At 43.7% G+C, this 26831-nt stretch overlaps 1 long non-coding RNA gene across 3 annotated transcripts in view; it reads left to right on the forward strand.

Annotated features, from left to right (window-relative positions):
* Positions 1 to 26831, forward strand: part of LOC144242718 (uncharacterized) — a 55069-nt gene that overhangs the window by 4437 nt on the left and 23801 nt on the right. For all 3 annotated transcript variants that reach the window (XR_013338436.1, XR_013338435.1, XR_013338437.1), the window contains exon 3: positions 19892 to 20080. This is a non-coding gene — a long non-coding RNA (uncharacterized LOC144242718). The remainder of the gene's footprint in view (positions 1 to 19891; positions 20081 to 26831) is intronic.

Consider the following 26831-nt stretch of genomic DNA (forward strand, 5'->3'; position numbering starts at 1 on the left):
ATTGTTAACCACCCACCGAAAATTCTACAGATGGATCAGAATGGATGCCTTCCTAAATCCAAAATCGAATGGATGATTTTCAGAATGAGACCTGCCTTTTGAAGCATAAAAGTGGTAGAAAGGCATACACATGGAACCACGTAAATTACGAGCCTGTGAAAATTGCAAAATAATGTAATCAAAGGGTAAGTGTCATGCCATATTAAAATATTTGTGACATACACGAAAGCCCATTATTGGGTTAACTTATCTTTTTATTCCATTTTGAGAGCTCTTTGTATATTAAGGAAATCAGCACTTTGCGTCTCATTGCGTCATATGTCATTATCTACTTGCTTCTGGTATACTCTGTCTTGCAGAAGCTTTTAACTCCTATGTGGTTAAATTAGTAAATCTAACAGAAATTAATTATACGCTGACTTCATTGTGTATATATCTATATGGTCACCTTTAATGTCACCTGAGATCTAAGCCTTGCCAAGAATAACGTAAACTGCGCCAAAGCACTGTTTGTTGTTAGAGTTTTAGCTGAGAGGGTGATACAGAACTTTGGATCTAGACTCTCCTCTTGCTTTAAAAAGAGGGGAAGGGGAGGCTGAACACCATTTTTGTTGGAATTTTGACATAAAGCTGCCATTCTTAAAGCCTTAAAGCCCTGTCTGTTCTCAGTCCATGCCCTCATTTCTTTGTCTGGAATACCAACCGAGCTTTCACCGAATACTTTCAGAGGCAGAAGCCAGAAAAGTTACCACACCCACGATGGCTGGCTCTGTGTCGCGCGGCAGCCACCAAACGTTCTGTGATGTTCCTCTTCCTACCTTTCAAGGTCTCCTGCCTCCCTGTAGGCTACGTACCAATATACCCAGCTCCTTCACTGGTTTCTATCCTGTTTTTCAAAGCCGGGCATTTGGAATTTCCAAATACAGACTAGAACAGATAGGCAGGGACTCGAAGGCTCCTGATTAGGTGTCTCTAAATTTCCATGAAGCTTTTATTAGTTCTGGTAAGCAAGAAGGAAAGAAGGGGGGGGGGGGAGGAAAGCCCAGCAAGTCATTTGTTAAAGTCATAAAGCCGAACTAAATGGATAAGGTCCTCTAATTGACCTCGAGGAAGCTCAGGGACACTGTAGATCAGCTGCTAAATGACTTGTGATGTCTCGATTTAGAGAAGATGTCTGGCTCCCTAGCAGATCTGTCTGCCCATAAATTTCTTGATTAGGCTAAAGGCCTCTGCTCACAGAGCCACATCTTCAACTCAGTATGTCCACTTGAACTAGTATCGTGACAGAAAGCATATTCAACGTGGGTGACACAATAGTTAAATTTAAAATTGTGCTCCTAGTTCGTTTCCAAGAGATCAATTCCTTAGTCTAGGTGGGGGCGGAGATCACCGCGCCGTAGCTGGGATGCGCCTGGAGGTTTACTAATGGCACCTGTGGGCTGGAGACAGCCTCTCCTTCTGACTTCAGGCCGCCTGCCGAAGATGCCTTGTTTTAAGTACATCAGTGCCCCTTGTGGGAAAAGACTGTTAAACATTTATTTCTGATGGTTCCGTTCGTTCAGGCTCCACAAGACAAACACCACTGAAATACCTCAAGTAAGTTCTTAGTATAAGTCACTGGCATTGAAGATAAGCAAAGAGCTGCTCACTGTACCTCAGTTGTCTGTTCAAACGAGGACAGCCGGGGGCGCCTGGGTGGCTTAGTCAGTTAGGCGTCCGTCTTTCACTTAGGTCATGATCTCGCGGTTCGTGGGTTCGAGCCCCGCGTCGGGCTCTGTGCTGACTGCCAGCTCAGAGCCTGGAGCCTGTTTCAGTCTGTGACTCCCTCTCTCTCTGACCCTCCCCTGCTCACGCTGTCTCTCTCTCTCTCTCCTAGAAATAAATAAAACATTAAAAAGAAAAAAAAAAAAGGACAGCCAGTTAAAGAAGTGCATGAAATGTGAGGCTTATGTACCAACTCTTCCACTCTTCAACTATTGAAAGTGAGAATATGGACAAAATACTCCTATCAATTTTTTTAACGTAGGCTTTACGCCCAACGTGGGGCTCAAAATCATGACCCGAGATCAAGAGTTGCATGCTCTGCTGACCAAGCCAGCCAGGCACCCCAAAATACTCCCTTTTAACTTACTGTTGGGACACCTGGGTCAGTTAAATGTCCAACTCGATTTCAGCTCAGGTCATGATCTCCTGGGTTCATGAGGTCGAGCTATGCTGATAGCATAGAGCCTCCTTGGGATTCTCTGTCCCTCTCTCTCTCTCTCTCCCCCTCCTGTCTCAAAAATAAAGAAAGAAACTTGAAAAAATGTTTAAAAAAGTAAATTAGTGTTCACAAAAATTTTTTTTCTATTTTCCTTTCTTTTTTTGGTGGGGGGGGTTACTCTGGCTATTCTTTCCATCAAGAAAAACAATCTTATCATAGAAGAAGTGAAAATCTTGCTTAGGAATGCTTTCAAGAAATGCAAAGAAACAAACAAAAAAAACCTCAAAAGTTTTTATTTTCTGGAACTTTCTTTTCCCAAGCAACTAACCTATTTTCTTCTGGGTAGGGATTTCCTGCTACCAAGTATAACCTAAAGAGCCCTCTCAACCAGGAAGAGGCAGCACAAAAAAATCAATAGCTATAACCACAGATCCTGCCCAAACAGGATTGCTCTGGGATGAAATTACTTATGTCAGTGATTCCTTAACAATGGTAGTCAAAGCCATTGACTTTGGATCACATCTCCCAAGCATCTTAAATTAATTGAACATTAAACAAATGAGACCAGGCTACTTGATTTGTACTTCTGTTTCTAAGCATGAAATGGAATATTCAGACTGTCTCTTCCATCTCCTGGTGGAACAGTTACTCCTAGGGGGAGTGCTTGGAAGTACCTGATAGCCTACAGTTTGCACATGAATTAGGTATTTTGATCTTCTTGTCATCTTATGAATTTCCTTCCTATTCTTTGCCCTCCCACCAGCTTTACAATACCCAAAATACCGGCGACAAAGGAAAGACTTGCAGCTCTTGTAGCCAGCTCTCAGGCAATCCCCCTCTCCCCACTACCCTCTCTCCCTGTGCATAAATAGGGAAAAGCTTTCTTTAAATTCCCTGGAGGTATAGAGATCGTGTGATATATATGAACCTCATTCTACAAACTCAGATATGAAAAAATAACACATATCTTAATTTTTTTTTACTGTTTATTTATTTTGAGAGAGACAGAGAATGAGCAGGGGAGGGGCAGAGAAAGAGGGAGAGAGAATCTCAAGCAGGCTTCACCCTGTCAGTGCAGAGCCCAACACGGGGCTTGAACCCACGAACTGTGAGATCATGACCTAGCCTAAGTCAAGAGTTGGATGCTTAACCGACTGACCCACCCAGGGACCCCTTCTTTCTTTTCTTTCTTTCTTTCTTTCTTTCTTTCTTTCTTTCTTTCTTTCTTTCTTCCTTCCTTCCTTCCTTCCTTCCTTCCTTCCTTCCTTCTTTCCTCTCTCTCTCTCTCTCTTTCCTTCCTTCCTTCCTCTCTTCCTCTCTTTCTTTCTTTCTTTCTTTCTTTCTTTCTTTCTTTCTTTCTTTCTTTCCTTCCTTCCTTCCTCTTTCTTTCTTTCTTTCTTTCTTTCTTTCTTTCTTTCTTTCTTTCTTTCTTTCTTTCTGCCTTTCTGCCTTTCTTTCTTTAAAACTTTATTTTTTAAAAATGTTTTATCTATTTCTGAGAGAGAGAGAGAGAGAGAGAGAGAGAGAGAGAGAGAGAGAGCGTGACCAGGGGAGGGTCAGAGAAAGAGGGAGACACAGAATCAGAAGCAGGCTCCAGGCTCTGAGCTAGCTGTCAGCACAGAGCCCGACGCGGGGCTCGAACCCATGAGCTGTGAGATCATGACCTGAGCCCAAGTTGGATGCTTAACCAACTGAGCCACCCAGGCGCCCCACCCCTATCTTTATTTAAATCAAATTAAATAAGACTCTAAACCTCCCTTTGGCTGAACTGACTGAAAAATTAATCTCATTCTTGATTGGAAGGGGGAGTTTGGGAGCCACAGGGTCCACCACTGAGCCTCATCTGGTGCCCTACAAACCAGGCACTGGCGGCAAAGACTGGGCTCTCCTTCCTCAGGGGAGTCCACCATATTGCCCACATATGGTCCCCATATATTGATATATTATGTCTTCTTTTCTCTCTCTACAATGAAACATCTCCAGGCCCCCCAAATATTCTCTGTTTTCATTATCTCTCCAATCATGTTCAGTTGGAGACATCTTATGGTGAAGGACTTGCCTGATCCCTCAAAAGCACACTCAATCACACTGCACCTTGCAACTGATCCTCAGCTTAACCCTCTGGAGAGGAACTCGGGCTTCTCTAAACACAAAGGGGCTTCTCTAAACACAAAGGGGCTGTGTGCAGGCAACTTCCACTCTCCCCCTGCGATCACAGCGTCATAGACAAGGCTGAGTCACTGTTTATGGTCTTTTGTTTCTTCATTCTATTTTAATGTTCATTTATTTATGTAAACATTAAGCACACCAGTTTCATCATTTGCCTCTAATCCAGCACCTGTCGCCATCGTGACTCATTCTGTGGCTGCTGGTTCTGTTGCCTCTCAAGTATGGTGACGAGTCTCAGACGTTTGCCGATCTCTGTGGTGAGCTCCTGTTCCCTGGAACTGTACCTGTGGTATATCTGGATTTGAAGTGTGTTCCTTCAAGAGAGGTTTCATGTTTGCCTTTGCCTGCCACCTCAGCTGCTCCCAGCCTGGGGGCCTCTTAAACAAAATTTGGGGCTTAGTATTTTGGGGGACCGCTGAAGACTATGCACTGTGGCCACAGACCACATGGGAATGTAGGCTTGTGGTTAGGAACTTTCTTGGGAGACTTTTTTTGGGAGACTTTGGTTTTTCACTTCATCCAGAGTCAAGATTAAACAAGCAAGTGTTCTTGTTGTTCTTCTGTCTGGTGGTTTTTTTCTAATCTAAGAGTGGCACTTGTCCGAGGTCCTGGCTTCAGGTAGGTATCTCTGATCTGACCTTGCAGCCTGTGTGGTCCTCGACTCTATCCACTGCCACCAGAGCTATATAACCTCTTAAAACCCAAGGTCAAGAACACTGTGGATAGGTTATCCCTGGGAGGTGAATGGCAGCTTTGGTCTTCTCTTGCATCCTTTCGAGGCTTTACCAGTTTCCCTTTCTTTCCCTTTCCCTTAGCCAAACATTTATAAAGTTAGATAAGGGAGGTTTCTTCAAAGACCTAGGCCGCCATATTGTCCATGTGACTTCCTACCGTAATTTCTCTTATTTTGTACCTATTATAGTCTCTCTCTCTTCCCTTAGTCCTTCTGACACTTTAATAACCACATTTCTGTATTAATTTCTCTCTTTTTGAAATACTTAACTAGAGTTTCTATTTTCTGGACTGAGCTTCTGATCCAGACACAATCCCCGAGTCTGACTCAGCTCCTCAGTCCTGACCCCTATCTTCTTTCTTGCCTTCCCATTGTAGGGACAGTAGCTACAGCTATAAAGCAGGTTGTGGATATGAAGAAAATACAAAGCTGGGGGCGCCTGGGTGGCTCAGTCCGTTAAACGACCGGCTTTGGCTCAGGTCATGATCTCACGGTTCAAGGGTTGGAGCCCCGCGTCGGGCTCTGTGCCTGGAGCCTGCTTTGGATTCTATGTCTTTCTCTCTCTCTGCTTCTCCCCTGCCCCTCTCCCACTCATGCTCTGTGTGTCTCTCTCTCTCAAAAATAAATAAACATTTAAAAAAAATACAAAGCTAAAACAAACTTAAGCATCTCACACGCATCAATTAATGCAGTTGCCTAAATTACTGTATGGGAAAGAAAGAGTGGGAGACAGTGCTGGGTTCAAATTTCCTGTGCTCTTGCTGGCAGTGTTCCCTTCAGCAAGGTACTTTGTGTTGTGGATTGAACTGTGTTCTGCAAAAAAAGAAATGTTGAAAATGTCATCCCCCNCTTACTTGGAAATAGTCATTCAGGTGTGTTTAGTTGGGATAAGGTCTTCCGGGGTAGGGAGGGGCCTTAATCCAACGTGATGGGGTTCTTACACGTAGAGGAAAAAGGCACAGACAGAACAGGCAGCAGAAGGCCACCGCAGGACACAGGCAGAGGCTGAAATGACGGCAGCCGCAGACCAGGAAGCCCACAGATCCGTAGCCGCCGCCAGCAGCTCGGAAGAGGAAGGCAGCTTCCATCCAGAATCTCAGAGGGAGCACGGTGCCGCTTGCCCTAGAATCCATACTTCCGGGCCCAGGACTGTGACAGAATAAATCACTGGGTGAGCCCCAGTGTGTGGCTCTTCGGTCAGCCTGAGCAAATGAATTAATATGTTATCTGAGTCTGTTTCCTTATCCATAAAAGTGGATAGTAACACTGTATAGATTCCTCTTTTTTTAAAAAAAAGTTTGTTCATTTTGGGAGGGGGGAGGGGCAGAGGGAGAGAGAAAATCCCAAGCAGGCTCCATACACAAAGTCCAACACCGGACTTGATTTCAGGACCCTGAGATCATAACCTGAGCTGAAATCAAGAGTCGGATGCTTAAGAGATTGAGCCATTCAGGTGCCCTTATAGGGTCCTTTAAAAAAAATTTTTTTTTAAATGTTTGTTTATATTTGAGAGAGAGAGAGTGCTCGAGTTGGGAAGGGGCAGAGAGAGAAAGGGAGACACAGGATCCAAAACAGGATCCAGGCTCTGAGTTGTCAGCACAGAGCCCAACACAGAGCTCAAACCCAGGAGCTGTGAGATCATGTCCTGAGCAGAAGTCGGACACTCAACCGACCGAGCCCCTCAGGCGCCCCTTTAAAGATTTAAATAAGATGGTGTATGCATAATATCTGGCTCCTAGAAGACAAATAGGACATAGTGACTGTTAACGTTATTTTGCAATATTGAGCTGGCTCTGGCTGGCTTTACTCCATTCCTGTGACAGTGACTGCCTCCCACACACACGCACACGCACACCCATGGTCCACACATGCACCGTGTTCCATGTGTCACCCTCTGTTACGTTGTAGTGAGGCTTCATGTGCTTTTGTCCCTTTCAAAACTTCCGGGATGTTCATCTCAGCAAGGCTTCACCTGTTTGAACAGTTAGGCCAGCTGGGAAAGGATCCGAATCCAGGGATGGCCCAGGAGATGGGACAGTTGGAGACTGACGTTCTCAGCATGGCCCTGCCCCGCGTGGAGGCACTATTCCCTGTGGCTTTAACATCAGTGGCCTTAACCTCTAACCACAGACTAGATGTAAAAGTTGAAAGCACAGCTAGCTTACATTTGCCAAGGTGTTTGCCCATGGTTGATAAAAATGGCATAACTTCTTTCAGTGTGCCCTTATTTTTAAAAAAAAAAGACTGCTGGTGGTACCCCAAACTCAGACGGAGGGAGACAGCGTGGGTTTGGTTTGGCTGCGTCTGAATCTATGTGGGGATCACAAGGAGAAAGGGGGTCTGTAGCGCCCGATCCCTTGCCCGGTATCCGAGGCAGCTGCTGATCATTCTTACTTCCATCGAGGAACGCTCGAAAATAATTGAAGGAAGTAGGTAGCTTCCCCAAATGTCCACAGTGGGGATTAGAAACAGACAGGCTGCCTGCCTCCCACACATGCCAGGAGAGCCCAGCTGCAGGGAGAAGGCAGATGTGCCCTGCCCGCCTCTGGTGTTCCCTCGTTTCTGGCTACCAGCTGCTCTAGGCTGACATCAGAGCAGCCACAGACCAAAGATGCTGCCTGCAAACGTGTGCTTGTAACTCCTCGACGGTGCCAGCCCCGCTCCCTCTCCTCCAGTGGCCCAACAAATCAGAATTCTAGGAAGGAAGCAGAACTCAGGACTCACCTGCTCCCCGGCTGAGTCATCTTACCTTTGAGCCACAGTTGGCTGGACGTTGGGAGCCATTAATAGCATACCTCTCCAACCAACACGTGACTGCCTGAAGAGAAGCAGTCCCTGGGGACTCTAAACAGCAATTAGGCAAAATCCTAAATTACAGAGTTCTCACTCCGCAGAAAAATGCAGATTATAATTTTTGCCCTCTGCAAAAGTCCACAGCCTGATTTTGCCCTCTGTCCGCAGAATGCCTCCCCCTTTCCAAAGCAACTCCCCAAGAGACTTCCCTGGGCGAGCCAAGAAAGGGGGCTCAGGGTAGGTCATGTCAGTCTGTGTGCTCTTCCTGTTGAGATCCGGGAGGGAGGGAGGAAGAGGAACAGAGACAGAAAGGGAGAGAAGCTCTTTGGCAGTATGTGTTGGGCACTCACAATGTGCTATGCGCTGTTGGGGATAAAACTAAGTATGAGATGTAAACCTTTATGCCCAAGTAGTTTCCAATCTGGAAAAAAAAAAAAAAAAGCCAAACCTAACCATTTCTTTAAGGACTTAATTTTCTGCCACAAGTGCTTGTGGCTGTTGGAATTCAGGAAAGATCGAGGCCACTGAAGACTGGAGGAAGAAATGCTTCTTGGAGGAGAAGGATTCTTGTCCGAAGACGAGTGGAATGAACAGAAGAGAGGGAGAAGGGGTGGAGGAAGACGAAATGGCCCAGGAAAAGGAAGACATCAAAGCCCTGGGATGTAGTGAGAAACCGCCCTCACCACTGAGGACCGGGAGTGGCCCTCTGCCCTCCACGCGTGGCCCACGGACCCCAGGCCAGCCCGCGGGCATCACACCTGCCTTCAGCTTGGTTCCAGCACTTCCTGGGTGGAGGGGCCACGATGCCCCCTGTGCCTCCCTGTGTCTTTTTCTCCGGCGATTAGCCCCATGGCTCTGTGTCCCCGGGGGCCCCCCCGTGGTCCTAGAGGGCGGGGCCTGTCTTCCCCTTCACTCCCAGCCCGGAGCTTGGTGCCTGTGACACAGGCCCAGGACGTGACTTGCTGAACGAGGGCCAGAGAAGGAGAATAACATGGACTGAGAGTGAGCTCCAGGGGAACGCCTCCCTGCCCATCCTCCGTGTTCTTGACCTCACCATCATCTGCCTGGGTTCTCGAGAATGGTCCACGGGCTCTCGGTGTATGTGGCCAGGACATGAAGGAGTCAGAGGCATGTTGGCTGGGATCCATTCCAGCAAGGAATTGGGTTTGTGGTATTGCCAGTGAGCTCCCTGCCCAGCAGGATATGGGGTGCCTTCCCCTCCTTGGTTAGGTTTGGCGACAACTCTGCCACGTGAGTGCAGCTCTACAGAGCCCAGAAGTAACGAGATGGGGAGGGGAGGCTCTTGCACCTGCTGTTCCCAGGGCAGAGGCCTGCCCTGTCGCTCTCACAGCCTGGGCTCCATCTGGGAGAGGAGCTTCCTGGGGCAGCAGATCTGAGCTGAGCTGGGCCTGGCGAGCAGGAGCCGGGGCAGCTAAGGAGGCCGAGGCAAGGGGTACCAGGAGCCCGCGGGAATGCTCAGAATGCAGGCCCTGCCGGGGTAGCCGTGGGAAGGGGCCCATTCTCCGAGGGCCGGGAGCCCAGCGTGGAGAATTTACTCTGTGGTGAAGGAGAGCCATTAATGAGTTTTCAGCAGAGGAGACCCGTGGTTAGATCTGTGTTTGGGAAAGATGCCCCCAGCTTTGAGATCTTCAGCTGTGGATGGTTGTCTGGGTGAATGAATCAACTCTTTACAGGCCTTGTCTCGTGTGCACGCATCCATCAATATCCGTCTCTAACTCATTATCCAGACACCCGGGGCACTCAGGATTTATGGGAGTGTGGGAGATAGTCGAGTGGGGGGAGGAATCTGAACGGGGAGCCATTGAGATCCCTCTGTCCTGAGGTGTTCTATCACCTCATGTCCCAGGGAGAAATCTAATTTCTCCACAAATTATTTGGAGTTTTTAAAATCTCCCTGTTGCGTGCTACACCAGAACTAGATTGCTGTATCCTTGTTCCAGCTGCAGAGGATGTGTGTAAATCATCTGATTAACTTATTGCTGGGTAAATCGAGAGCATGTGTGTGGGTGAGAGCCCGCTGCAGGCAATGCACAGCGCAATAATACCTCCCCTCGCGCCGCATCACGGAGCCAAGGACCTTCCACCAGCTCCTACCTCACCTGAGCCCTGTAACCACCAAGGCATGGGCTCTAGGGTCTAACTGCCTGGATGGCCCCCAGCCCTGCCATTTGCATGCTCTACAACTTTGGGCAAGATACTTGACCTCTCTGTACCTCAGTTGTCTCATTTATAAGATAGAAACTATGGTAGAATCTACCTCACGGGGGTGTTGTAAGGACTGTATGAAACAATGTGTACCCAGTGCTTAAAATCATGGCTGTTACATAGCGAGTAGGTTGTAATAGGTTGTTACTTCTTCTCCTTCTAGCTACGGAGGCATGGCCAGAATTGGACTTAAGTTTGTCACTTTCCCATGAACTCACCACTGATTCTTGGACCTTCCATGTGCAAGGAAAGAGCCCATGGTTGTGTTCCAACATTTGTGAAGTCCCCATTTGTACTTTTTTTCCAGCTTGATTCTAGAATGCTTATGGGTCTGCTTTTTTTCCTTGGATTGTGTCAATCCCCATCTAATTAGTAATTCATATATTTGCAGATATTTCAGAGTGGATGCCTGGGAGTGAAATACTCTAAGTAATTGTCTGATGTGAATTAAACCAGAGGCATTTGTGTTCCAAGTTTCTAGAGTATTCTAGGCAATCAGTGAAGTTGGGTGAATGAAGAAGCAATGTGAAGGGCAACAAGAGAAGGTAACATTTGGGCCAGCATAGATTCATTATACATCAGGCACATCACATATTGAGTCAGTACTGTGAGTAGTTATAAAATGATCTCATTTAATTTACTAAGTGTGGAACTTAAATCATACTGGACACAGTCATGAAATCACATCAATTAATTCTGGTCAACTGACCAGATAATTTGCTACTTGATAAACTTTAAAATGCAGTGTTTATTGATTTAGATTAACCATGACTTAAGAAAACTAAATGTACAAACTTAACAAAATTGGCAGAGGCTATCTGACTTACAAAACCATTCTGCAGTTTTACAGAAAGGTATCCATGGAAAGTATCTGTAAATTTCAAACTCCTCACAGTGTTAAAAATATCGTCTGAAATTCCTTTTTTTTTTTTTCAGGAATACATTCACTATACAAAGAAATCTAGCTATAAGGTATTGCTGCTTAAGTAGAAATGGTCCAAGAACAAATGTAGTGCTTATGAGTATATAGAACTTGTAAAAGACTAAATATAGAAATGTAGTAAAGATGCAAGATGGGAGAAAGAATGAAAAATGACTAGGAAAAGAAGGGAGGGAGAGGAAGAAGAATATCAGGAAGACTAAAGCCGCAAAGTAATCAAGGGGGATAGCTTAAACAAAGCGAAAGGAGTTTATGTCGTTATCCCTAGCTTAGAAGAAGACAGCTAGATCCCGCTGGGGCAGACAGCATAATATTAGCAGGTGGTAGAGAAAAAGAAGCTTCTTAACTCTATCAGGAACAAATTCAGTGTCCTCAGGTAGGATCTTAACCCTCAAGGGTAGAGCCAGATGGCACAGAACTTTGGCTTATAACCCAGCTGCCACTGTGGGGAAATAGGCTCTACTTATATAAATGGGTAAGAAAAATGCTTAGGGAGGAAAGCCACCACCAAGGGCAAAACCACCCAAGGTTAGGTAGTGAGATATCGTAATGGGATCATGAGAGTTACTTGTTATGTCACCTGCAGGAAATTACTTTCCATCTGATGCCAGTGTACTATCACAAACTCCCCTTGCCCCCCAGATCCTTTGTTTTTTGCATACACAAGTTAATGATTACTGATTGTTTTCTCCACATTCACCACGTGTGTAAGATCTTGTTTTCTTCACATTCACCATGTGGGTAATATCTTGTGAACTAAATAAATATGGAGACGAAACCCCTTTTCGGGGCTCTTGTCTCCTCCCGGACATTAGTCTCTCTCATATTCAATTCTGTGTCCACTCTCTTGCTGGACAAGAGAGAACCCCAGACTCATAGTCTGCGACATGCCACCTGCTCACCACTATAGCACACTGTCCTCACCTGTATGCTTGGGTTCTTTTTCTGGATCTAAGTTGGTAAATTGGCTCAGCCTTTGATTCAGCCTTTGTTCCTCATTCTTTAACGTAATGTTTTGACCACTTCAAGACCCAGGATCTCACGTGTCTGAAATCTCCCAACCAACATATACCTTTAGTATTCTTCAACCCTTTGGCTCAGTTCTTAACTCTCTCTCCTTATTGCCTCCTTTGATAGAGCTAATAGATTGGAAGAAGAAAGATTGCTGTAGACCAGAGTGTACACTGACTATAGCAGAGCACTTGATTAAGCTGCTCATTTAAATCTCAGTGGAACCAACTGGCCACTTGCACAGTGCAGGGTAAGAGAATTGGGTCTGCAGTGTTTTATGGGATTCGATTCCACAGATGATACCCTTATACAAGGACACACATAATAGAGTATCCCACATTCTTAACAATTCACTGGACACAATAATACTCTGAGAATTTGAGGGTTTTTAAAGTAGATCTTAGACACTTTTTAATTTTTATTGTTGAGAGAGAGAGGCAGAGCACAAGCTGGGGGGGCGGGGGGGAGGCAGAATAGAGAAGAGGAGACACAGAATATGAAGCAGGCTCCAGGCTCTGAGCTGTCAAAACACAACCCCATGCAGGGCTTGGACCCATGCACTGTGAGATCATGTCCTGAGCCAGAGTCGGATGCTTAACTGACTGAGCCACCCAGACTCCCCAAAGTAGATCTTAATAGTTAGAGAAACAGTTCCTTCATCAGACAGAAAAACCCTGTATTTGGGCAGTAGTCAAAGAATACTGTTCAGTGTTGATTGGTGGAGACACTTCTAGTCTAGATCAAAAGGCTCTGTACTTGTCCCTGGTTCAAATCAGTTCAATTTTTTTTTTTAAGTCCATGACTTGGAGTAAGAGGTAAAATCCATGCCTATCAGTTGGTGCTGGGAAAACAGTTAATATAAGGGAAGGCAAGGTCTAACTTAAAAATAATCTGAACAATGATTACTCAGTGTTCCTTTTCTTGCTTGAATCCTGGACCATCTGCACTTATGTTTGAAGAATTAATTGTACAAAAGTATAACGAGGGGAAGCTGATTTAGCAACGGTACATGCATGACCCACAAGCACAATCTGAGTCAAGAGCATGGGAATACAATCCAAAGCCACATTAATAGAAGTTTACTTCTATTAATTTTAGAACAGGGCAGCTGGGTGGCTCAGTTGGTTAAGCGTCTGACTTCAGCTCAGGTCATGGTCTCACGGTTCATGGGTTCAAGCCCCATGTCAGGCTCTGTGCTGAGGGCCCAGAGTCTGGAGCCTGCTTCAGATTCTGTGTCTCCCTCTCTTTCTGCCCCTCCTCTGCACTCTCTCTCTCTCAAAACTAAATAGTTTAAAATATTTTAGAATTAATAGAATTTTGGTCTGGATGTTTACTCTCCAGACCATGTCCAGAGTATATATTCCATCCTAGATACTCATTTTAAGAGGGCTACTTGAGACTAAAAATAAAAAAAAATTTTTTTGAGACTAAAATGTAGAAGAGATTGGGCAGGATGAAAAACACTATTATATGAAAACTGAAGCCATTAAACATGCTTAGCTAGAATAGGGGGAAACCCTAGGAGGGCAAGAATATGGATTTGTCTTCACATATAAAGGACTATCATGTGCACATTGCGTAAGAATTGTTCTGTGTGTCTAGATAGTGAACCAAAGGCTCGTGGTCCATTTAACTTCAGTATAAGACCTTTTTGTAAAGTTTCATATGGTCCAGTGATGGAATAGCTTGTTCTTATAAGCAGTAAAGGAGTACATGCCCCACCATGGCAAGTTTTCAAACAGATGCTGAATGCCCAAGTGTTGGAGCTGAAGAGGTGGTGACATCAAAGGCCACTTTCAGCTTGGATTCCAAGACTTTTTCTGGTCATTTAAATATTTAACTACCTCACTTGGGGAATGATAGTGGGGGTTACCTAGCCTGCCCCCTCTTTTTTTAATGTTTATTCATCCTCGCTTGTTCTTTTCATATTTCACAGAATCTTGTCCCCGGTCTAATCCTCTACACCTTCTGCTTTTAATTCTCCATTCAATCTGAAAATGAGAAAAGCTAGGAACCCTCGCCACTGGGGCCCTGAGCTGCCCGCACACTGGCTCCTGTCCTTCCTAAGGATCATGTCTAGCTCATTCTTCACTGCTGCAAGATCCCCCCCATATCTTGACAAGTCCCTCTTTTGTTCATACGGGCATGACTTGGCTTCTCTTCCTGACAAATTAAAGAACTTTAATATAAAGTCTAGTGCCTTTTATAATATTATCTCACTTACAAGATAGGTTCAAGTTTATTTTTTTAATGTTTATTAATTATTTTTTGAGAGGGGAGGAGGGCAGAGAGAAGGAGAGGGAGAGAGAGAATCTCAAGCAGGCTCCATACTGCTGACACAGAGCCCAATATGGGGCTCGATCTCACAAACCATGAGATTACGACCGGAGCTGATATCAAGAGCTGGATGCCCAACTGACTGAGCCACTCAGGCACCCCTAGACTCAAGTTTACTTAAGCAGGAATTTTTGTCATATTTTTATAATATACTTCTTCCCATCCTTTTACCTTGGCCATTGAACTTCATGAACACTAGAGCAATAGGCCAGTGAGTCTGATTTGAGCCTCATAGTAATTCATCAAGAGTAGATAGTATTTGTAAAAACCCAAAGAAGGCTGCTGTGAGCAGATTTATTTACATTTTAATTTTTAAGAAATACATGTTCTGCAATGCACACTTTATTTGGAAGGCAGCCTTCCATCATGCAAACACCAATTTCTCTGTGAAATGTCTCACTAATGCTGTGAGTTTTATACCTATTGTTTCTGGCCCAGAACCAAGAAAATGGCACAGCCACTAAAAGTTCACTTGTTACACAGCTGGTCTGACAGTTAATTAATGGGCTTTATTAGGCTGGAGGGCGGGAGGCCTCCCTGAGCCAAGTTTAGGACCCAGTTGGCTCTCACAGGTCAGGTGCTCTGAATGAAGCTCAAACGTCGTGCTGTTAACTCCCCGAACTCTTGGCAGAGTACACAGCTTTCTGTTTTGAAAGTAATGGCCTCATGTCCCTTGTGAACAAGTCCTGTTAGAGATCAAAGCAATCTTTCATAACCTTGTTTTGATGAGTTAAGGGAAAATGAACCAGAAACATGAGGATTAAGTGTCCCTTAAAACTCCCCTTGGGATGTAAATACTGAGAAGAACATGTTGGGCCAAACCATGTATGTATGGGATTTTATCAGACCCCAAACATGGGGGAAGCAGAGTAAGGCTTCTGACAAATTGAGGTGCGTCTGGGTTTGCCTCTATCTAATTGGTCTGTATTACGATCCTTAAGGGGGTCTCATTATGGAAAGGGCACCTGTGTTTTCCCGGGCTGGGGGTAGGGGACTCCCACCGACAGAGCTTAATTGCTCCAAATGGACCGAGTGTAACATCTAAAATTTAGGTTGTTATTTTTCCTTTAAACTACTTATCACATGAAATGATTCTGCATTGTTACAGGTGTCTCTTAGGGCTCCAAGCATATGAGAAACAATGATTTTATGATGAGCAAAAATCATTTTACATAACATCAATAAAAACACAGCTGCCTCAAAGGTGTATCTATGACATAGGTAACATCAAAGAGGAATGCTAACTCGTTCTGTTTCCTTTTGATTTTCTATTTCCAAATATCTTTGTATCTGATCTGAAACATTTATCCTGCAATTCTTTGCAGCTCCAAATCTACATTTATTCAAAAGAATATCCATATAAGATAGAATTGGGGGATGGGGGTGGCAAAGAAATGATCATCTATGAGAGGAAATATAGCTTGGGGATAATCTGTCTCTTAAATGTGCAATGATTGTATGACCATAGAGGGCTTTGTTCGTTTGTTTTTACTGACATGAAATTCACATAACATATACTTAACCTTTTTAAAGTGAATAGTTGAGTGGCATTTAGTATATTCACAGTGTTGTGCAACCACCACCTCAGGCTGTCTGCAAAACATTTTCATTACCCCCAAAAGAAACCCCTTTCCTAGTAAGTGGTGGTTCCTCAATCCTTCCTCTTCCCAGCTCCTGGAAACTACCCTCTGCTATCTGCTTCTGTGGACTTAACCTCTTCTGGATCCATCATATTACTGAAATCATCTAATAAGTGATGATTTGTGTGGTGGCTTCTTTCACTTGGCATATTTTTGAGGTTTATCCACACTGTAATGTGCATCAATGCTTCATTCCTTTCTGTAGGCTGACCAATATGCCACGAAATGCACATACCACATTTATTTACCCATTCGCCCACTGGTGGACATTGGAGTTGTTTCTCCCTTTTGGCTATTGTGAATAGTGCTGCTGCAAACGTGTATAAACATGCGTACATGGCACCTGTTTCTGATCCTTTTGGGTACATACGTCAGAATGTATAGGAATGGAACTGTTAGGGGTGCCTGGGTGGCTCAGTTGGTTAAGCGTCCAACATCGGCTCAGGTCATGATCTCACGGTTCGTGGGTTTGAGCCCCGTGTCGGGCTCTGTGCTGACAGCCAGCTCAGAGCCTGGAGCCTGTTTCGGATTCTATGTCTCCCTCTCTCTCTGACCCTCCCCTGCTCACACTGTCTCTCTCTCTCTCAGAAATAAATAAAACATTTCAAAAAATTAAAAAAAAAAAAGGAATGGAAGTGTTAGAAGACCAGCTGATGCTAGAAGGAGCTGTGGCTGTACTCCGCATGTCTGGTTTTTTCCCCAGCACCGTAACCTGCCCAGGTAACCACACAGCTGTAGATTCTCTTGGTCTCCTACCAGGGGATCCATCACCAGTTCCATTGAATTGGAACTAAGACTGCTAGCTGGCATTTCAATGCCCTGAGGCCTTGAAAGCATAAGAAAAAGAGGTCACGGTGATCACTGGAGGGCTAAGCTGCCTACCAAGGGCGGCTGCAGGGAGCTACTGTACAAAGAGTGGTGTTCATGGAAGCTGGGGTCATACCCTTTAGGGTGTCTATTCGTACTGCCTGCCCCATGGTCAAGGTTAACAAAGGACTACATCAACTCCATATGGACGGAATCAAGGAGTCACACTCCTCAGGACTATAGGTCAGGGTCACCTGGGCAAGACAAGAATCTCAACCGACTGAAGTGCTGGCAGAAGGCAGGGGAAGTGTGGAGCAAAATGCGTAGTTATTCAACCAACCTTAGTCTTTTTTCTTTTTAATTTCTTTATTTTGAGAGGGAGAGTGGGGGAGGTGCAGAGAGCAAGAGAGAGAGAGAATCCCAAGCAGGCTCTGCGCTGCCAGCACAGAGCCGAACATGGGCCTCAATCCCACCACCCTGAGTTCATGACCTGAGTGGAAACCAAGAGTCAGATGCTTGACTGAGCCACCCAGGTGCCCCTCAACCAACCTTATTCTTATGATCAGTTGCAGAAAAGCAGACTGACATCTTTACCAGTATTTCCCTGCATGCTGCTTGTATGTAACAGTTTCCTTGATTTTTTACACTCCTCAATATATGCCACCCCAAATGAAAACATGAAAACATGTCTACAAAAACTTGTATGCTTACATTCATAGTAGCATTATTCATAATGGTGAAGAATGGAAACAACCCAAATATCCATCAACTGATACTTTAATAAATAAATTGTGGATATCGATACAATACAATGTTATTCAGCAATCAAAATGAATGAATTACATTAAGAATAGAAAAAAGACATATCCCAGATGAAATAGAAATGAGAAAAAATCATAGGGGAATCTGTTGCACAATTTTATGTCAATAAATTTGGAAATGTAGATGAAATTGCTAACTTTCTAGAAAAAATATTTCTCTGAAACTGAATAGGAAAACCAAATGAAACTGTTTTAGCATAAAAAAAAGTGATTTGACAATCAAACGGTCATACCTCCAACCACCTGCCAAAAAAGACACTAGTCTTAGATGACTTAGTGAATTTTACCAAACCTGCAAGGAAAAGATAATCTCTATCCTAGGTAAGCTATTACAGACGATAGAAAATAACAGCGGGCCACTTGATTTATAAAGCTACTATGGGCTTGACACCAAAATAAAAGCAGGACAGTACAAGTGCAGACATACCTCATTTTCTTGCACTTCACAGATACTGCCTTTATGTATATATGTGTAAATTGAAGGTTTATGGCAACCCTGGGTTGAGCAAGTCTATTGGTGCTATTTTCTTCAATAGCATTTGCTCACTTCCTGTCTCTGTATCTCATTTTGGCAATTTTCTCAGTATTTCAAACATTCTCATTATTGTATTTGTTATGGTGATGTGTGATCAGTGATTTACAACTCACTGAAGGCTCAGATGATGGTTAGCATATTTTCACAATAAAGTATTTTTTAATAAAGGTATGGTTTTTTTTAGACATAATGCTGTTTCACACTTAATAGACTGCAGTATAGTGTAAACATAACTTATATGTGCTGGGAACTGAAAAATTCACTTGACTCACTTTAATGTGATATATGCATTATTATGGTGGTCTGGAACCACGTTTCTAGTATCTTTGAGGTGTGCCTGTGCAAGAGGAAAAAGTGTAGAGTAATATCACTTATAAATGTAGACCAAAAGACTTAAATATATATTAGCAAATTAAATCCAGCCATATATATTTTTTAAGCGATCATTACTAGTTTTGGTCTATCCCAGGATTATGAGAACATCAGAAAAATCCATCAGTGAAAGTTCACCATGTATTTCAGATTAAAAATAAATAATAAAACATATCTTGTTCTATAAATTTAATACACAGTCTTATCTAAAAGAAAAACTCTTAGGAAAAACTAGAAATAGAAAGGAACTTCCTTACTCTGATAAAAGGAGTTTTACCAAAAACCTAGAGCAGTTATTTCACATACTTCTGGAATATTCCCATTAAAAGCAAGGACAAGGCAAGAAGGGTAATTATCACTGCCACAATTCAACCTTATACAGGAAAGACTAGGTAATGCGTTAAGAAGAAAGGATGGAAGGAAGGAAGGGAGGGAGGGAGGAAGGAAAAGAAAATGTATGCAGTGTGGAAAGGAAATGAAAAACTACTTTTGGGCATAGAAAATGCATAAACATCAACAGATGAACTATTGGAGGTGATGAATAGAATTCAGCAAGGTTGCTAGTTAAAAGAGCAATATATAAAATTCGGTGTTTCTTTGCCTATGTTTCAGCAACAACAAATTTTTAAAAAATCAAATTGAAAAAAATCAGTGAATTCACAGTAGCCGCAAAAACTAAAGAAACTAAGGAATACAGAGGCGCCTGTATTCCCAAGACTGCTTCCAGGCCAGAGTAGAGCATGTGACTCATGCCGGCCAGTCAGACGACCTCGGAGGCCTCAGGTGGAAGTGAGGAAGCAGGCTCGCTCTGCCTCTGTGGAGCTGGGTGGGCCAAGGTGGTGCTGTTCTAGATCTGATAGCAGATTCCTGAAAGAGCTAGTTTGTTCTGGGAGTGTTCCTTCCATTGAGGCCGAGGCATCTTTTTCCCATCACACCCAAATTTACAGTCTCTTGTAAATTTCTTTTCTGCTTAAACCGGTCGGACTGGATTCTGTTGTTTGCAACTAAGAGCAAGAACTGATATAGAACCCCACCTTGGACCTGAAAACATCTTCATAACGAAATACACCATAATCAAAATTAGAGATAATAATACTTTTAAAAAAATCATTGGAGAAGAGATTTGTGAGATCCATACCAAAATAATTCATAAATATGTTTATTTTATCATATACTTTATATCTAATGGAGAAAGCATCTAAATAAATAAGAGAATGGAAACACCCCAGTAGAGAAGTGGGAGAGAAATAAGAATAGGTAATTTTCTTTTTTTTAAATTTATTTTATTTTTTTTTATTTTTGAGAGCAAGAGATCACGAATGGGAGAAGGCCAGAGAGAGAAAGAGGGAGACACAGAATCAGAAGGAGGCTCCAGGCTCTGAGCTGTCAGCACAAAGCCCGACGCGGGCCGCAAACCCACAAACTGTGAGATCATGACCAGAGCTGAAGTCGGAGGCTTAACCGACTGAGCCACCCAGGCGCCCCAAGAACAGGTAATTTTCAAAAGTGTAAACCCAAATGCCTTTATTATATATTTTTTCTCATTTAAAAAGTTACATAAATAGCATTATGGTTTTCATATTCTGTAAATTTTTTCACTTGAGGAGAGCATTTATGAGAGTTCAGTTGCATCTTGAGTGCAAAAACTTGTAGAATATGAACACCACAATCGTATTTACATAAGATTTTTTAAAAAGCAACATTATATACTATTGATGATGATATTAAAGTGCAAAAAAAAAAAAAGGTGAGAGGCTGGAAGTTTCTACAGTAAGCTATGACAGTGATGTTGTTTGGTGGTAGAGAGAAAGGTCACTGAGTGTGTCAGTCAAAGAACACCAAAGATTTACTTGCGTTTTATTTCTGGGGGAAAATGTTGGCAGTTGTTAATGGTCAGTCTGGATTCTTCTACTCCATTTCCCTCACATTTACATAGACATTACCATTTGTTACATGTGCTCTCTCTTTTCTTCTTCTTTTATAAAATGTAAGAAAGACAAACTCACCATTTCATCTGTCCATTATAGGATGTTGTGATAACATGATGAGAGAAATAACGACATACTCAGTGTATGTAAATTACAGAGGGAAACTCCATGTTGAATACCCTCCAAAAAATAAGCTTAAAAAAATAAGTAAATTTCTGTAGCTTTATTTTCAGTTCAGTTTTAAATTATACGTGGACTTCATCTTTGTGAAATAAAGATAAAAGACCGTGAAGACTAATAATGATTTTAGGTCTTTAAAAATAACGAATGGTTGTTTTTTTTCTGCTGGCACTGACATGTTCTTTTAACCTATTCTGTACTTCTGTGTGGCCATGAATCCAAGCCCCCCAAAGGCACAACTGACATGTGCTTGTCATTCACAGGCCAAGCCACAGGATGCCACTGTTGCATTTGTGCAACAGTATAATAGACTTCTACTTAAGTTGAGATGAATAAAGAAAAGGGAAAAAATCTCTTCTGTTATAAACAGACACATGGTAACTAGTGAAGTTTTAAGATTCAAATCTTACTAGTTCTAATCTTTTAAATCCCTTTAAGTTGGATTTTAAATACCACGTGCTGAAATCACCTGAGTCTTTTAATGATTACAGTCCAAAATCACACAAAAGCAAATTATTTTGGAACTGTTAAAAAAAAAACAAAACAAAGCACTTGAGCACCCACAAATGCTTAGAACAAAGTCCTCTGAGAGTTAAATTTTCAAAAGTAGTTTCTATGCCAGCTACCTGGGGTCTGTTGCTATATTTATATTCATGAGATCTCAGTGATATGTTGCTTGCTAAAAAAAAAAACAAAAAACAAAAAAAATATATTCACGAGTATTAAAACCTAGCTAAAATTATTTGTTTTTTAATGGGAGCAGCATATTTTTGAAATCAAACTGTGGGGTAAATCAAGTAATGGGTTTTCCTTTAACTTACCCAAAGGTACTTTATTTCATTTCTAATTGATCCACAATTGATAATGATACTTGACACTTTAAAATTTCTTTCTGACCCCATCCCAGACTCTAACAAGTAATTAAAGGTTTATAAATGGACAATTACAGGTCCCAGAGAAACTGATATTTAAAGGGAAGCATTCCTTTTGTCTTATGAGTCCATAAATTGTACAGAAAGGCATTCCCAACATAGAATACATCCTATTAAGAAGTTATGAATATGTGGTCTATGCATATAGGAAATAAATTGTGATCCCTCAAAGAGACTGTAGTCTAATTAGGGACACAGGACACGTCGTGTAAAAAAGAAAACAACGCCATTAGGAATATGAAGGGCCAGAATAGCTTAAAGTGCCCAGTTCTGAAGAGAAGAGTCCCCGAGGACTGGAACGGCCAGGAAGGGCTTTGGAGGAGGCAGAACTCGTGGTCATCCTTCTCAGTGTCACCTCCTCGCAGAGTCCCCTGTCCTCTACCTGGCCCAGCCTTCCCTCTGGCGACTCAGTCAGTTCTTGCCTTCTGAAGATTTCCACAGCTCTCTGCACATGTGCTTGGTCGTAACCCTCAACAATTGTTCATTTCTGCATTCGACAAATACTAGGCACAGCGCATACGACCAACATGGTCCCTGTCCCTGGAGCTTCTGGTCTAACAGGCATGGCCATTATTCCCTCACTCGGCTCTCTCTCCTATGGGCCTGTGACCTATGCAGTGTCCCTGGCGGGAGGACAGAGCAGATTGCGAATAAGCTTGGTTACATGAATGGTGTGCCAGGATGGGGCGGAGGCCAGAAGATCGGAAGTTAGCAGAGTTGTCCAGCCAAGGGGTGTTGGGAGAGAAGGGACAGTTAAAGAAGGCAAAAAAGCAAAAGAACATGGTGTGCCCCACGAGCAGTGAGGGAGGGGACGAAGCCGAAACGAACTCCCAGGATGGCTTTATGTAATAGGCTTGTTTGTTTGCGTGTTTCTTCACCCATGGCATTGGCCTCCTTTTTCTGTAACAGAATGAACCATGTGCGAGCCTAGTTTTTGGGAAATAAGTTTGCCTCATCTGCAGTAAGCTGTGATCCTGCTATAAAGGGCAGGCCCTTGAAAGATCAATGCGGAGTGGCCCTCGGTCCGTTCTGGGCAACGAGCTCAGCAAGGAGACGGCAGGCCGCTCGAGGTGCCTGAGCCAGGATGCCCTGGTCCCAGCTCTTCACGCCACAGGCCTTCGCTGATTTAGAGTTCGAGGCAGTTCTTAGGGGGTCAGCGTGACTCATAGGAGCAGGAGAGCAAAGTGATGGGCTGAGCAGTTATAAGGTCATAAATTGTGAAACTTAACTAAAATAGCTCAAGTCTGAATGCAGGATATTGGTTGCCTGAGCAACAGAGAGGTTAAAGTGGCAATAAATTTCGGCCGGTCTTCTCAAATAGAGCTGTTCCCGCTTTACGACTGGGTGACACAGCACCTCGGTGCTGGCTGCCACCCACACTTCGGCATGGAGAAATTATCAGCAAGTTCGTATCAAAGGAAAACTGACGACCGTGACCCAGGTCCAAGGCCGGAGCAGAATGAGATCTTAATCTTGGACAGTTTAGAGAACAGAAGGCGCGTCCTAATCTCTGCCCTTCCTAATCAGGCGACCTGTGGGCGGCTCACCCTGCCTCCCAGAACCGCAGGCTCCCTCTTCAAGAAAGAGATGCTGGAAGGCTCCAGTGAACTGACATTCATGAGAACACTCCTAAAACAGGAGAGGATGCTACAAAAAAAAAAAAAAAAAAAAAAAAAAAAAAAAAGAGGGGTGCTGTCTCTCAAAGAGGAAAAACAAAATTAGTTGGGGAAGAACATCAATAAAGCTATAACATCTTAATAAAAAATTTTGTTCAGCTGGGTAAGATCATCTGAACAAATCCCCACACCTCTAACAACTGTAAACAGTCATCTTACGTTCACACTCATACTTGACCGGCAAAGACCCAGTGTTCGGGGTGAGGGAGACGTTTTTGGCAAGGCCCTGGGTGGAGACTCTCCGTGCCAGAGTCCTTCTCCTCGGTCGTTTTCCAGTGTTTGAATAGTTTTGCTTGCGCCCCGCCTGTCCAGATGCCTCCGTCACTCAGTGGTGCCTTTCTCACCCCACACTGCTTTGGACATTCTCTCTCTTTTTCTCTCTCTCCCTTCCCCCCTAACTCCCCCCCCCACTTCTGCCTCTCAGCCCGCACATGAGTTCTGCTTCTAGCCAGATCGACTTCCTCTCTCGTATGCATTCCTCACTGTCCTTCTCTCCTTGAAGACCAGGCCAGAGTATCGGCCACCCAGTGACATCCACCCCCATATAAACCGCCTTTGCTGTATGGTTGTGGTGTTATCCAGCTCTCTGTCCCTCAATAGACTGCGAGCTCTTTGAGGAAGGCCCAGGAGGGACCATGTTTATTGCTGATTACACCACAGTCCCTGAGAGTCCACTTAACACAGGTTGACTGAAGAGGAAGGGGAGGGCAAAGGAGATGCAAATGGCAGTGAGCTCTTATCCCTCTGATATGTGCCACAGGACTTAGCATAGTGCTAATCTCCAAACATTCCTTGATGAGACCACTTCTCTTTGGTCTGTAAGAACTTGGGGACACATGTGTATTAGGGAGCTACCAAACATGTGGAGTGGATGAGGTGTGGGGCCAGGGAGGACCCTGAGGCAGACAAGGAGGGAAGCCAGTGGCTGCATTCTCTCCCTTCTCTATACCCTGAGACTTGGAGGACAGGGACAGGTGTGGGGAACACTCACATCTAAAGATGATCAGCGCATCTAAAGATAGCCGTGGAACACAGTAATTTGTGTCCAACAAATGACTGATTTCACCCTTCTTCTGTCCCAGATGTAACAAGGATTCAAAGACCAACACCTCTGACTTCTGTGTCACACAGAATCCACATCAGCAAGCCACATGAGGAAGGCTTTCCAAAGATGGAAGGAAATGTGACTCCTTGCGCTTGTTGAATTTTGTCTTCATGGTCTTTAGTGTATCTTCATTTGTGAAATGGCTATTCACGTCTTGCAGATTTTATTTATTTTCAAAAAATTTTTAATGTTTGCTTATTTTTGAGAGAAAGAGAGACAAAGCATGAGTGGGGAAGGGACAGAGAGAGAGGGAGACACAGAATCCAAAGCAGGTTCCAGGCTCTCAGCTGTCAGCACAGAGCCTGACGCGGGGCTCGAATCCATGAACTGTGAGATCATGACCTGAGCCAAAATCAGACACTTAACTGACTGAGTCACTCAGGTGTCCCTATTTATTTTTTAATGTTTATTTATTTTTGAGAGAGAGACAGAATGCGTGAACAAGAGCAGGGGAGGGGCAGAGAGGGAGACAGAAGATCCGAAGCAGGCTCGTTGCTGACAGCAGCGAGTGAGCCCGATGTGGGGCTTGAACTCATGAACTGTGAGATTGTGACCTGAACAGAAGTCGGATTTTTAATCAACTGAGCCACCCGGGCACCCCAAGTCTTGCACATTTTAAAACTGGATCGTTCATCCCTTTACTGTTGATTTATATATTCTTTGAGTTCTTTATATATTCTGGGTTCAAGTCCTTTGTCAGATTTTTGTGCTACAAATATTTTCCCCAGCCTGTGCAGGCTCCTCTGTTCATTTTTTAAGCAGTGCCTTTTGATGAGCAGAAATTCCTACTTTTGATAATGTCTAAGTTACTGGCTTTGTTCTTTGATGATTAATGGTTTCTGGGTTCTATCTGAGAAAGCTTTGCCTACCACAAGATCATAAAGATAGAGTCTTATATTTTCTTCCATTAGCTCATAGTCTGGATTTTATATTCAGGTCTGTAATTCAGCACAAATTATATTTGTGGAGTGAGGTGGGGTTGGGGGTTTATATTTTTCCAAATGATGTCTGCTTTTCAGCAACATTTGTGAAAAAAACCTTTCACCATTGGACTGACTTGGCAAAATTAACTAACTTGGTTAAAATTCTGTCGACTGTATATGGGTGGATCTGTTTCTAGAGTTACTCACCTGTGATTTTTGAGCAACATGCTCACCTAGAGAGTGGGCCTTTCAAGATTTCTTCATGCTGGCGTTTTATTTTGAAGAGACTAAGAAAGGGCGCCTGGGTGGCTCAGTTGTTTAAGTGGTTCAGCATATAAGTCTTGATCTCTGCTCAGTCGTGATCTCACGGTTCGTGAGATCGAGCCTCATGCTGGGCTCTGCACTGATGGTGCAGGGCCCACTTGAGATTCTCTATCTCCTTCTCTCTCTACCCTCCCTGGCGGGCAGTCAGTCAGTCTCTCTCTCTCTCTCTCTCTCAAAATAAATAAATAAATAAACTTAAAAAAATAAAGAGACTAAGGAAGAATTCTTGTTTTGAGAAAACAAAGCACAACATGTTGTTGAATTACAGTTCTTTGGGGAAAAATATTTTCAGACACCATAAGTAAGCAACGTGGCAGGCATAAATTTTCCTCTGCAAATAAAATGAAGGACACATATGTTTTATTTTCTTGAATTAAAATCCAATTTGTCTTTAAGGCCTTGTACCTCCATGCTGGTAAAAAGATCATTCTAAGTCTTTCCTGAGATTTCCCCCTCCCTGTGGGGGCAAGAGAATCTTTTCTCAGGAGGTTGAAAAATGATGGGAGAAGAAGGGGGCAGGGTGAGAAGCAGGACCTTTACTCTCTTGTCCGTTAAGAGGACAATGATATCCCTAAGAATCAAGGCTGAACAATCCCTTAACGGTGAGCTGGAGTGTTATAGAGGTTGGGGTTCATTTTTTCCCATATGGGTATCCAGTTGGTCTGGCTCCTCTGCCAGATGGAACACAGAGATCTCTGAATAGGCTGGGAGTCTCTGAACTTCCATAGACTTCCCCTTACTGGGGTTCCCCTCAGATGCTCTATCTACCTGTTAGCTTCTATGGAATATGGCGGGGGATATCTGATATTTTCACCTGCCTGGTATATTTCCCTTTCTTCCAGCCGCTGCACTTTAATCTCTCTTTGGGAAACCTGTCCTCCCACCCCCANCTCAGCTCCTGACCCAAGATTTAAGCCAATCTGAAACAATGAAAGTCAGCCCCTGGGATTCCTCTGTGGGAATTTCTGTCTGTTGGGCTTCGACTTGGTGCCCTGTAGACTCTACTTAGTGGATTACCCTACAGGGAAAGAATCTGACTGAGAATGAAGCTAGCGCAATAAGCAGCCAGGCCAGGTGAGAGATCCAAACACACCAAGTCCTTCTGAGCAACAGGGTTCAGCCATGCCTGAAGCCAGATCCACAATTTCATGAGCCATTAAATTCTCCTCACCTGCC

The sequence above is a fragment of the Crocuta crocuta genome, unplaced genomic scaffold (assembly GCF_008692635.1).
Source record: "Crocuta crocuta isolate KB4526 unplaced genomic scaffold, BGI_CrCroc_1.0 scaffold36, whole genome shotgun sequence".
Classification (NCBI taxonomy): domain Eukaryota; kingdom Metazoa; phylum Chordata; class Mammalia; order Carnivora; family Hyaenidae; genus Crocuta; species Crocuta crocuta.